This window comes from Calonectris borealis, chromosome 2 (assembly GCF_964195595.1).
Source record: "Calonectris borealis chromosome 2, bCalBor7.hap1.2, whole genome shotgun sequence".
Taxonomy (NCBI): Eukaryota; Metazoa; Chordata; class Aves; order Procellariiformes; family Procellariidae; genus Calonectris; species Calonectris borealis.
The window spans coordinates 71646879-71658655 of NC_134313.1; positions in this window are offsets into that span (position 1 = coordinate 71646879).

The window sequence follows — 11777 nt, forward strand, 5'->3', positions numbered from 1 at the left end:
TTGATTCTTCACATCCTTTCTTTGATCACAGGAAGACAACTCTGCAGACTGTTTTCTCATTTTAGACCCCCAAAGAACAGAGCAAGAGAAAAAAAAAAAACAAAACAATCCTCCCAGATACCACTTTTTATTTCTTATTTCTGGGGCTCAGAGGAAGGCAGCGGCTGCCTTCTATTCTGCCACCACTCAGATATTTCTTAGTTTCTGACTTCCGAGTAATGTTTTTTCAGAGTACCTGTTGATCCATGCACTTGATCCATCTTCCCTCCACGGTTTTAATCTGCCTTGTCTTGGTATTCCCACCCATCTGCAGAACTTGACTGTAACACTCAAATGCTTTACTTATCCATAAGCTGGAGATAGTCTTGAATTTCCATTGTCTCATGCAAGGAGTTCCATTACTCTAGTAAGAAACTTTTTCATGTGAGGACATTTTGCAGTGACTTTGCAATCATTCATCACAGCTGTAAAAGGCTCCAACAGACCACAGGGGAGCAGGACTTTTTGCATCAGAAATTCAAAATACCTTCCCCTGTCACTATTCTCATACTTAGAGAGCACAAGCAGTGGAGTAAAGAAGGGATTAAAATTAACAGTGACTGATACCATCTGAGGACAATGTTGGTGCCTCATCTCTTTGCAAAGCAGCAGCAATATAAATGTGTCAGTGTTCTCCTAAAGAACTGAAAAAAAAAGAACTAAAAAACTGAAAAAATAAAAACTGAAATTTCTCTTGCATTTTCCAGAAACAGTGCCTAATGCCGGATGAGGTTTTAGCTCAAGTTAGCTAAATGGGATAAAATTCCCAGACCTGATAAGATAGTTAGTAACTTTCTGATGAGCTGCCAGGCATATATGAAGAATGAAGTTCCCATCCCCCCCCACACATAAGTTTATCACAACCTATTAATTCATATGAAAACTTCAAAGTGCCTCATCTTCTGTAGGACTTTACCTCCAATTATCCAGCTCAAGTTAATAACTCAACCTTCTTTTATTTTTCACTGTGAAGAGAAGGGCAAAGATAAAGAAGAGGAAGTCCTAGAGTATATGAACTGAGAACAGTGGCAGGAGTCAGGTTTGCTGGGCTCCCGCAATCCTTTGTGAGCTTAACAGCTTTTAGAGGACTTTTCAACCTTAGGGTTTATCTAACTTCCTCTGGAGACAGAGCTGGCCATGAACTGTTCCCAAAGAGGAGAATTAGGGACATTTAAATATGCTCCATAATTGTGTTTGATGTTCTCCAATGCTTGATACCATGTAGATATTAATTAAGTACAAAAAACTATTTTCTCTACTTTGTTCAGGCAAAAAAAATCAACCCTGGTAGGTTTCACAATCAAAACTATAATCTTTCTCAAGCATGCAAATTAACAATTAGAACATCTCAACAATGGAATTCTGCTAATCCCTCCACAGGAGAAAATTGGTTATCTGCCTACGGCACCAATTAACCAAACAAAAGCTGTTTAAAGCAGAAAAATAAACAGAAAATTTACTAGGATTGAATTGTTCTACACCCCAGATAGACAGACCCTCCCACTGTGGAGCTGGATTTAGTTTATTTTTGTGTGAGCAAGCTGCTGCAAAAGGTGTTGGGTTGAGACCAGCGGGAAATGAAGCTCATTGTTTGAGGAGGTAGAACATGGTCATTGCAAACTAGATTCCCACATCTCACTCTGCCTGTGAACTTCAGCACGAGATGATAATAAAATCACAGTCCTCTGTATTTCTTGCGCTTTCCTTTTCAATGCCTCTTACCATCCAGTGCTAGAGACAAGATAATGAACTAGCTGGACTACTGGGCTCATTCAGCTTTCCATTTCCTCAGTCTGAATGTTTTTGTTTACCATCTAATTGGATCTCATGCTATGGTTCTGGAAATCTCTGTATAATAGCATCAGCTACCCCTGACATCCAGTAACACACACAGTTATGCAAAGTTCAAAAAATAACTAACATAGAACACTATGTCATATTTGGCTAAATCAACCATTGTCAAAAAAAAGAATATATTATCTCTGGGTGTGGCCAATCTGAGTACTAACATGTTTTATATTGTGACCTACCTGAGGGGAACACCCAAATCATTGAAGCAGGTGGTGCTGGGAAGAGGCGTGTGAAAAAACTCTGCACCTACAGTAATGCTGTACAACTTGGCTGTCTTCCAGTTTCATAAAATAAGGGAAACATCGTTCATGCAGGTGCAATATAACTCATTTTGGCTGTGTGTGAAAATAAAACTTTCATTCAGAAAGCGTTACTTGCTCTAACATGATTTTGCTTGGGGTTGGAGTGTAGCTGAGGGAGAAGATATTAGCATTCTGGAGCAAGCCTACAAGAACAAAAAAAGCTGAAACATTTCTTAAAAAGAAAAGATTGAAATAATTAAATGTACCTTTCTAAAGTCTTTTTAATTGAATACAAAAGAAGTTAAAAAAAGAAAGGGTAAACTGACAGTTCTGGAAATTGAAACCTTCTGTCTATGGAATGAATATAAAGCAAAGAATGGCTATGCATCTTCCTCTTCCTCCCTCCTTCTTGTTCTCCCCTCAGTGTGCCTCCAACTGTCCTAGCTGAGCTGTCTTTACCCCTCATCAAAGTAAAATAGTAATAATCTTCTTTGGATTAGACACTTTGACTCCATCTTTATGCAAGAGGATATTGTTATAGCAGTACCTATGGCACTTATATGCAATATGTAAAGTCGGCTTCACTGTGAGTTTACAGCTAGTACCTCCATAGCATATGACTGCTTTTGCAAAAGAATTTATTTAATGTAACTACAAAGTCCAGAGTCTTCTAGGTACACTACATATCTCCTGGGGAATATGATTTAAACTCATGTAAATTGAACAGTAACATTGCAAGTTCTGGGTAATACTTATGTTTCTGTAATTCAGAGGATTTTTTTTGCCTTCATATCCAGATGCTCAGTTTTGAAAGTGCCAAAGTTCATCAATCGATCCTAGTTATAAGAATATCTTACATCGACTGCAAAGGCAGGCTTGCTGGAACGGAATGTTTATTTACCAATGTGTTTTAAAAGAACAAGCTATTGTCGATCAAACTAAGCTGGGCTTGAAAGAAAGCCCTTGAAGGCTGAAGCCCAGTTCTACCTGCCCAGATCTCTGAGATGACCCACCCACCAGGCATATTATTGCTTCTCTTGAAATACTGTTAATTTGTTTATCCCTCCTTGTGATCTGGAAGTAAAAAAATGTTTTGGTTCCCCCCTCCCTCCTTCCCACCCCGCGCCCCGTAATGCATTTGGTGTGTTTTGAAGTCGTGGGTGCATCATTATGTATTTCTAAAGGAAGTCCAGCTGAAAAGCCTACAACTAAATCTTACAGTTAGAATTCCATTAAACAATGAGGTGCATTTAGGAAGCCAGAGAGAGAAAACACATTTAATAACCTAGAGGCTGGGTGCAACTTCGTGTTGCTTCAAAGTAGTTCCTATTTTAAATCCTAGTATTGCTTGAGGCCAAAAACTGACTTTATTACATTTCAAAATGAAAAAAAATACCCATGCACCTGCTTTTGTAACAGACTTTTAAAAAAAAATTACTGACACTTATAGAAGGAATACATTGTGTAGATCATATATGTCATCAGTTTAACAACAAAAACATGATAATTCATTCTCTGAGCAAAAGAAAGCATGGAGGTTCAACCTCTGTTGGTTCACTGAAACAATAGTACGTTAAAAGTGGCTATGACTCTACACTATAAAGACATCTAGGTTATCTTTCTAGCTCTGTGTCTGGCCTGCTCTGTCACTTTAGAACAGATCCCCCTAAAGACTTTGTGAATAAAATGCAAACCGTAGTGAATGTTAAATATCTAGGGTCAGGTCTGAAAGAAATGCACTCAAGTATATAAAGTCACATTCATGTGAGATTTAGACTCTTAACTGCAAGACCTTTAAAACTATTCCAAACTTAACCCACTTCAATTGCAGGTAATTTCATGATGAAAATAATTTGGAAGGTGTGTAGCATTATTAGGACTATACATTGCTGTCCCATGAAAGATTGCAAAGCTGGACCAGAGGAGAAGGAAAACTGCACAAAAGGATGCTCACTTAGTTTCCAGAAAACTTATCCTTTAAGATAGAATGGTTTATATGTGCAGAGAAGAAAAGAAGGTTTTCCATCTTTTCTATGCTACACAAACTGAGGACTGGCAGAAATGATGAGTCTTTTCTATTTGCTAAAAGAATGGGAACAATTGAGGTTTTATATATCAGAGAAACTCTGGTAAAAGACACCTAAATATTCTTATACTGAAATTTCCTTTCCCTTATTTGTAACTTAGACTGTAGTTTCCATATGTTTTTTTCAGACTGAAAATAATTTAAAAAACTTTGAGCAACAAAGCTCAAACTTTTCTAGGGGGCAGAATGTGATATACATGCACTTGCACATACACTCACACACGGACACACATGCTATATTCATAGATATTGTTACTTTGAGACAGCAATATAGTATATAGTGCTGGAGCATTCCAACAGTACAGACATGTCTTCTCACGATTCGGTGAAAACCATTTATATCTGGCCAAGGTGCAAAGATTTCAGTGCAAAAATTTATCAGTTAAATGTAAACTTTTTTAATATTCCATTAACTGTCCTGGTTGGAATTCCCATGTGCACAATGTTTAATACACAAGGGGACTGAAAATTCTGATTCTGAGATTTATTGATTTCAAAGAGGTGTACATAAGAAATCCAAGGAATTTTTATTTGAAGACTTGTGAAATGTGATCTGGGAGGATCAAATAAGATAGCTAGATTATATGACATGCACATGTTTAAATATACACATCTTTTAAACAGAAATCACTTTCTATTACTATAGAAACACAAATCACAGAATATTAAACAGAAATCACATTTCTCTTAGGATACTAATCCTTTCAGTAAAAAGTAGGCACAATGCATCTAAATCCGTCCAGGATACTCCTACAAGCTGTGAACAAAATCCACATACTTCTAGACTATTTTTTGCCCCGTTTTGCAGTGCTAGAACAACCGCAGTATCAGGCAGCTGTAATTCAGGTTATATACTTGATTAAGCCACTGTGAGAAAACAGGCAAAGGGGAAAATAATGGAAGCAAAGTTGTGATGTGCTGTGAGCTGGCACAGGCATTGGGCTCACTTTCTATGCAAAATGGCCACTCCACAGTACTGCATAATCTCCCAAGCTCAAAGATACTAGCAGTAGTTGTGGTCACGTAGGAGACGCAAAGGTTCTGAGGTGAAGGATGCTATTAAATTTTTAAATTTAATCTGACAGTTTGTTTTAGCTAGAGAAACTATTGACCACTTCTTTTTGTAACTTTTAATGTTACTTTTCCAGCAAGCACACAGTTAAATTGACAGGACTTCATTTGTAATCCACAGAACAATAGATGACCTGAGTAAAACTGTGCGCTATCCTCCAGATGTTGCATTCACTGAAACACCTGGAAGAGCCACAGGAGAGAAGCAAGAATGACCGCTGCATTTGCTAAAGTAGCAGCTGCATGTTCAGCAGGCAGAACACAGTGCCCTACCTTCAGTACCCATCAGTTCCATGCTTTCTGAATTTATTAAACCCTTAACTTAGCCCATCATATAGCTACTGGCATGTTCTGTTTCCCATGGAAAAAATCCTAGTGGTTCTTCCTTCCCTCAAGATAAATAATGTGAAACCACATTTGTAGCTTTTAGTGCTCAATTTAGTGCTTATCCAAATTCAGGTGTGGACCTAACTGCTTTGCTGGGTTCACATTTTCTTTTGCCCCACCACTATGCTTCTGTCAACCTCCAGTTTTATCTGGGGATGTGGGAAAAGTAAACAGCCATATTCCACCAAGAATTATTTGAAAAGAGCCATGTTACATACCACAACACTAGTAAAGGGGATTGAATTAGACGTACATATGTTCCTAGCATACAACTTAACAGCAACAACTTAAAGCTTTTTGTGAGATTTTCATTAAATTGAATAAATATGTGATACCAACAGCAGCAAGAGATTGGACTTCATGACCTAGTTCCATTCCCCTATGTTTTACGTACATTACAACATCCTTACGTTCAACTATTGCTTCTGCCATATTAAAAAGGTTTAATCTAAATTGGAAGGTTTTTAATGCTCTGAAACATACTAAATAGATACTTTAGAGAGGCTAAGCATAATAAGTCTAAAGAATAAAGATATAATTTTGCTTCATTTTTCCCCTTTAGTAATTTCAATTTTAATAAATTCTTAAATATACAAGGTCTATGTAAAGCTGAAGTTAAGTCCTTGGCTTCAGGTCTTATACAGTTTTCTTAAAGATTCTGTCTACAAGAATTTTCCTAAAATCTCATGGGTTTTTTGGTAAACTTTTTTACAGTGACATGGTCCCATAATTTCACCTTGAAATTGTTTCATTTAGTGATCTCTGGTTTTGCAATATTTTTTTTTCGTACTTTTAAAAATTTGGATGTCAGTATGCATACCTTTTTGTAACTAGTATATAATCGCTTTTCTCATCTCTTTTCCCTTTTTCCTAGAAACCACTCACATAATTCTGAGTTGTGCTGGATCCTCTCAAGAAACAAACCTGTTTCTTGGTTTCCAAATGTTCCATCTTTTGTTATTTGTATGCATTGTACAAAAGAATCATAGAAAGAGGCCCTGAGCATAGGAAAAAATCCAAGTCAGTCGTAGCTAAGTAATATTGAGTGAATCATTATGTATGATCATCTTCTCCACTGACATCCATGGCCATTAGGATTTCCTCTGTTTACCAATGGATGTGAGAAGGAAAATGAGCCTGTAGAAATTTAAAAGTAGATAAGTGCCAGCCATGTAGTCTATTCCCAGTGCAATTACGACTCCAGTTTTTGTCCTATTCAGGCATGTTCAAAGACTACACTCTATTCAAATGGTCTCACAGAAACTAGTACTTTTCAATATAAGGCTGTTTGTTAGAATTCAGTCTTCATTTAGTGGTTTTATTCTGTCCTGTTGAACAAGTTGCCACTAAAACAACAAAAACACCACAAAGACACTAACTACTGGGCCGGGCACTTCATTCTTCAAAATTCAAAGAAAAAACAGTATCAACTTAGGAGTTTGTTTGAATTCAAACTGTCCTGAATCAAGGGAAAATTCTGCAAACAAACTGGGGGAAAGCTTTGGGGAGGATGCAATTTCTATTTTACCTTTTCAGAATAAATTCTTTCCACTTTTTTCCTATAAACTTCTTTTTTTTTGACATTGATATCAATTAAAAAATAAAGCAAAGTGTTCCGTGAAAACCAGAACTAAAGTGATGTGATTCCCAATAGAGTTGTGTACTTTCTTCCCTATACGCTTTAGTGTCAGTTTGCCTTCATTTCCTTTGCCACTCTTACCTGGAAAGACAACAGCAGTGCTGTGGCTAGTCTGCAGTCATACATGTGCACTTTGATCTTCTCACAGATGCAGTCTGATAGGAATCCTGGCTACCAAGCAAAACGTATAATGGGTGAGATCTGCCCGCTTGTCTTCAGTGGTAGCTCTAATTTGGGTCTCCTTCCTCTACCTGGATAACAGTTTTCAGAGAGCTTGTAGGAACTTCCTTGTTTCTGAAACATGTATCCTTCTTTCAAATCTGCTTGATATAGGCAAATGAATTATTGCCGTAGTAGGTAGGCAACAACAGAAATACAGAGGACAGATAACTTGATCTAGTATCCTTTGTTTCTATATCTTTTTAAATACATTTATTTTTTTAAATACAAATGTTTTCACACTTTTTCCGCTTGACTGAGAAACTTATATATGTATAAATATATGTTGGAACACTTTCTGGCATCCCATCAGAGACATTCTTTGGAATCCACTGCAGCTACATCCAAAAGACCAGTAACTGAACAAAAGCTGGGAATGAACTGAACTTTTTTCCTGAGAATCGTTAACCTCCAGGTGTTTTTTGGAGTGTTAATAGAAAAAGGTAAAAAACCTGCTGCTCATGTCCTACAGCTCTTGTCCAGGCTAAACCTAACCTGTAGCTAAAAGGAAAACTTCCCTCTGATGGATTATCAGTCAGTTATCTTTGGCAAGCTGCAAATAAAGTTATAAATATGTGAAAAGAAAAAAGTACCTAAACCCAGTTGGCTAAGAAAACTTTACATTTTGGTGTTTGTGTTTCTTCTTTTTTTTTGAATGAGGTAAATATTTTAAGAGTGTAAAATAGCATAAAGACACTTATATACTCTTGAGAAATGTTTGTATGTGATAACACTGCTAAAGTTTTATGTGACTTTAGAAGTGTTTCTAGCATTTCCCTGAAAAAACTTAACATCCTTTTCATTTACAGAGCAGTTTGTAAAAATATCCCCAGCAGAGGGAGTGGCTCATCTGTTTGAGATGAAGCCTGAAAGATTAGCAAAAGCAAATTTTTACTTTTGTTTTACACATGAAAAATAGTGTTAAATATAGTAATTTATCTAAATGCCTATTAAAAAAGCATTTTTACTCTCTCTTATCAGTATGAGAGAAGAGCATGGTGGTGTGTCCACAAGAAGCAAGTAGAGAGTCATAAAAAAGTCCAATTACTTGGCGTTCCAGAAAAGAGAGTCTTATATTTTCCCTGCTTTGTACCTCACTTTTTCATTGCATTTCACTCCATACAAAGTAGACATAAAATGCCTGAATATTAGAATTTTCAACTCACTTATCTTGATAACATGTAGTAATTTAGGCCTAGTTTTCAAACAAATACATAAACAGACAAATTGAAAATCACTGGAAAATTAAACCTCTAGGCCCAATCTTTCCGGGTATAAATCAATATTGACGGATGAGCTTTAGTGGACTTATTTTGATTTATAACTGATAAGGATTTAAGCTAGGAAGTTTAAATATGATACATCATTTAAGTGAAAAAATAAGTTTGAAGGAGAAAGCAAATTTTAGTTGGTTTTTAATCCATTGCTTTCAGCAGTATTTAAACTGTCAATAGCACAATACAGGAAAACTTAGCTATCTAAAAGGCCAAGGTGCAACTACAACAGTTGTTCTTTTTAAGCCAAAGAGCAAACCCCAGTAGTTTTCATTCCCCAATTTCATGGCCAAAATTTTCCCCTCAGTTTTAACAGCATAGGAGGGGCTTACTATTCCTTCTGATGCTAGAAAACCCACTTGGTAAATCAACACCTTGGTATTTAATAACAGCACTCTGCTGTACCCCTGTGTGACCGTGCGGGTCCCGTTCTGATTGTTGTGAGTTAATGAGACAGGGTCCACTACCTGGGGAGTTACCCCACAGGTGAAGCCAGGGATCTTGCCAGTGTAAAATACCTCTTGGTTGATGATTCAGGAGTTGTCTTCTACGGCCCTTTTCCCCCAGGGAAGCAAGAAGGAGCATACAGTTGCATTAGAAGTGGAGTATGCGCATTGTGCTCAGTTTTCACCAGGTCTGGTTGCAGCTAATTTACACCGAGCATCCTAAAGTCATTTTAGGATAGGAATATAGCTCGGGGCTCAGGTCCCCAGTTTCAAGGGCCCCAAAAGCCCATTAATCAGTCAGTAACATGGTTTCATGACAACCAGCTGTTTTTCCAAACACTCAACTCTTTGGGCATCTGGAAAAATAGTTAGGTAAATTCTTAAATAAATCATCCCCATGCCCACTACATCCAATGACGCTCAGTTAATCTACACAATGCATTGAGTTTACTGCGTATGTGCAGAGTGACATTATATCCCATGCGCTGTTAGCCTGAGCTGGGAGTTTGATTTATCTGTGTGGGACTATAAGGGCTCCTTGGTAGTACTGCCTCAAAAAACCCTAAGATCACTTGTTCCATTTAGTCATTAAACCTTAACTCATTACAACAAAGTTTCAAACTACAGCCCATACACTGACAAGGCACATCAGGCATAGAAAGAGTGTTAGTAAACACTGAAAATCTTTATACAACCATAATGGAAACTGGTTTGGATCTGGTCGTTTCCTTAGTCCACGGTACTAGAAATATAGTACTTCTTTTGGGTCCATCTTTCAATTTTCTATTTTAAGTAATTCCATCCCTTCATGAAGGAATAAGTTTTGTGGGTGTGGCTTGACACAATTTCTTAAAATCATATTTTCTTTTTTTTTTTTTTAAATACTTCTTCCTAAAGCAGCAGGACTAGGATTATAATACCTTTATCCATGATGGACAAATATAATCTATATTTTTAAGAGTTTTCAATAAGACTTTGATCCACGTAACTAATTAAAAAGTTCTTATTGGGGAAACCACTCGTGATAACATTAGCTGTTTTTTCTTAGTGTCCCTGTGGGATTACCATGGCTACAGTAAGACCCTTATGTACATAGAATCATACATCAGGAAGCATGTAAGTGCACAATAACATTTGTGTTTCCACAGACCTGGGGCCACTCTTCATGACTAGCTTTCTGGCAGACAGTAGTGGATGTTTATAGCACTTGCAAAAAGACTTTCTAGACCACCACTAATCTTGTGCATGTCTCGACTACAGAGAAACCTGGGCCATGCTCGTATTCCCCTCTTCACCATGCTCCTCTCCCCCTCTTCACCCAGACAGTAGGGACAGGTTGCAAGAACCTCTCTGCCCCAAAGAGCACTGTAGGGCAGAACCTTTGGAGAGGGCACATTAGATACCCTGTGTTCTCAACAGGTACGCTGGTGCATAGGACAGGAATGTGAGCTTAACACACTCCAGCATATAAAGAAAGATGCAAATAACACATAAAAGAAATCTCTATGCACCTTTCCAAATTCAAGACATTAAGAAAAATTCTACTAAAAACCACCAACAATCTTGGTGTATGTGTTTTTCATTCTAAAACCTGAGTTGATTCTTCAACTCCAGTCCCCTAGAGATACGTCTTTTCCTTTCAAACCCCTCAAGATCCATGTTTCTTCTCCCAGCTTCATGGGGCCACTCTCATTCCTCCTGACCATAATATAAGAGGGACTAAAATATCTTTGCTTCATAATTGCCATACAAAAGAGGGAAGATGGAAGAGCATTAGTCTCTTCATTACACAATTTATGCACAAAAGCCAGTTTTTTCACTACAGAAGTGAGAGGACAGCATTTTCAAGTGGCTAAGTTGTGCGGGAGTTTCCATAGTTTGTCAGGTTTTGAAAAAAAAATCGACACAGAATTTGCCTATCTTAGTAGTAATTTTGTACTACTATGAGTACTGAAGTTTATAGCTTGCTCTTGGGAGCACTGAACAAACACAAGCTCTGAGCAGGTGCCACTAATACCACAAACAACCATTTTTTAGGCAAAGACTTACTAAAAAAAAACATCAGAGATTTTCTTCTTGGGTGACAGCACTGGATATCAGAAGAGTTGTTTTATAATAAATAGTCGTGGTAGCTTCTGGCAAGAATGTGTCTGTGGCCCCAAATACTCAAGTTAGCCATATCAGTCAGGAAGAGAAGGCATTTCAGCAGGAAACAGGCAGGTGTGCGGTCCTTTATCACCCACCCTGCTCAACATCCATCACCATCCTATGAATCACCCATTGCTTTCTGCCAGTACAGTTGTATGCTTAAGGGAACATTAGGGAAAAGGCAAACATTTTCAAACAGGCTTTCAAAATCCCCAGCAGGCATACATGCTGGGTAACAATGTCAGTACAGTAGTTCTGCATTGGAAATAGGGATGAAAACCCTATGAAAGGCAACCTTAAGGAACAACAATATTAATGACATTGAGTGATGACAGTATTGACATCGATGCTCATCATTGATTTTGGTCAGCGAGG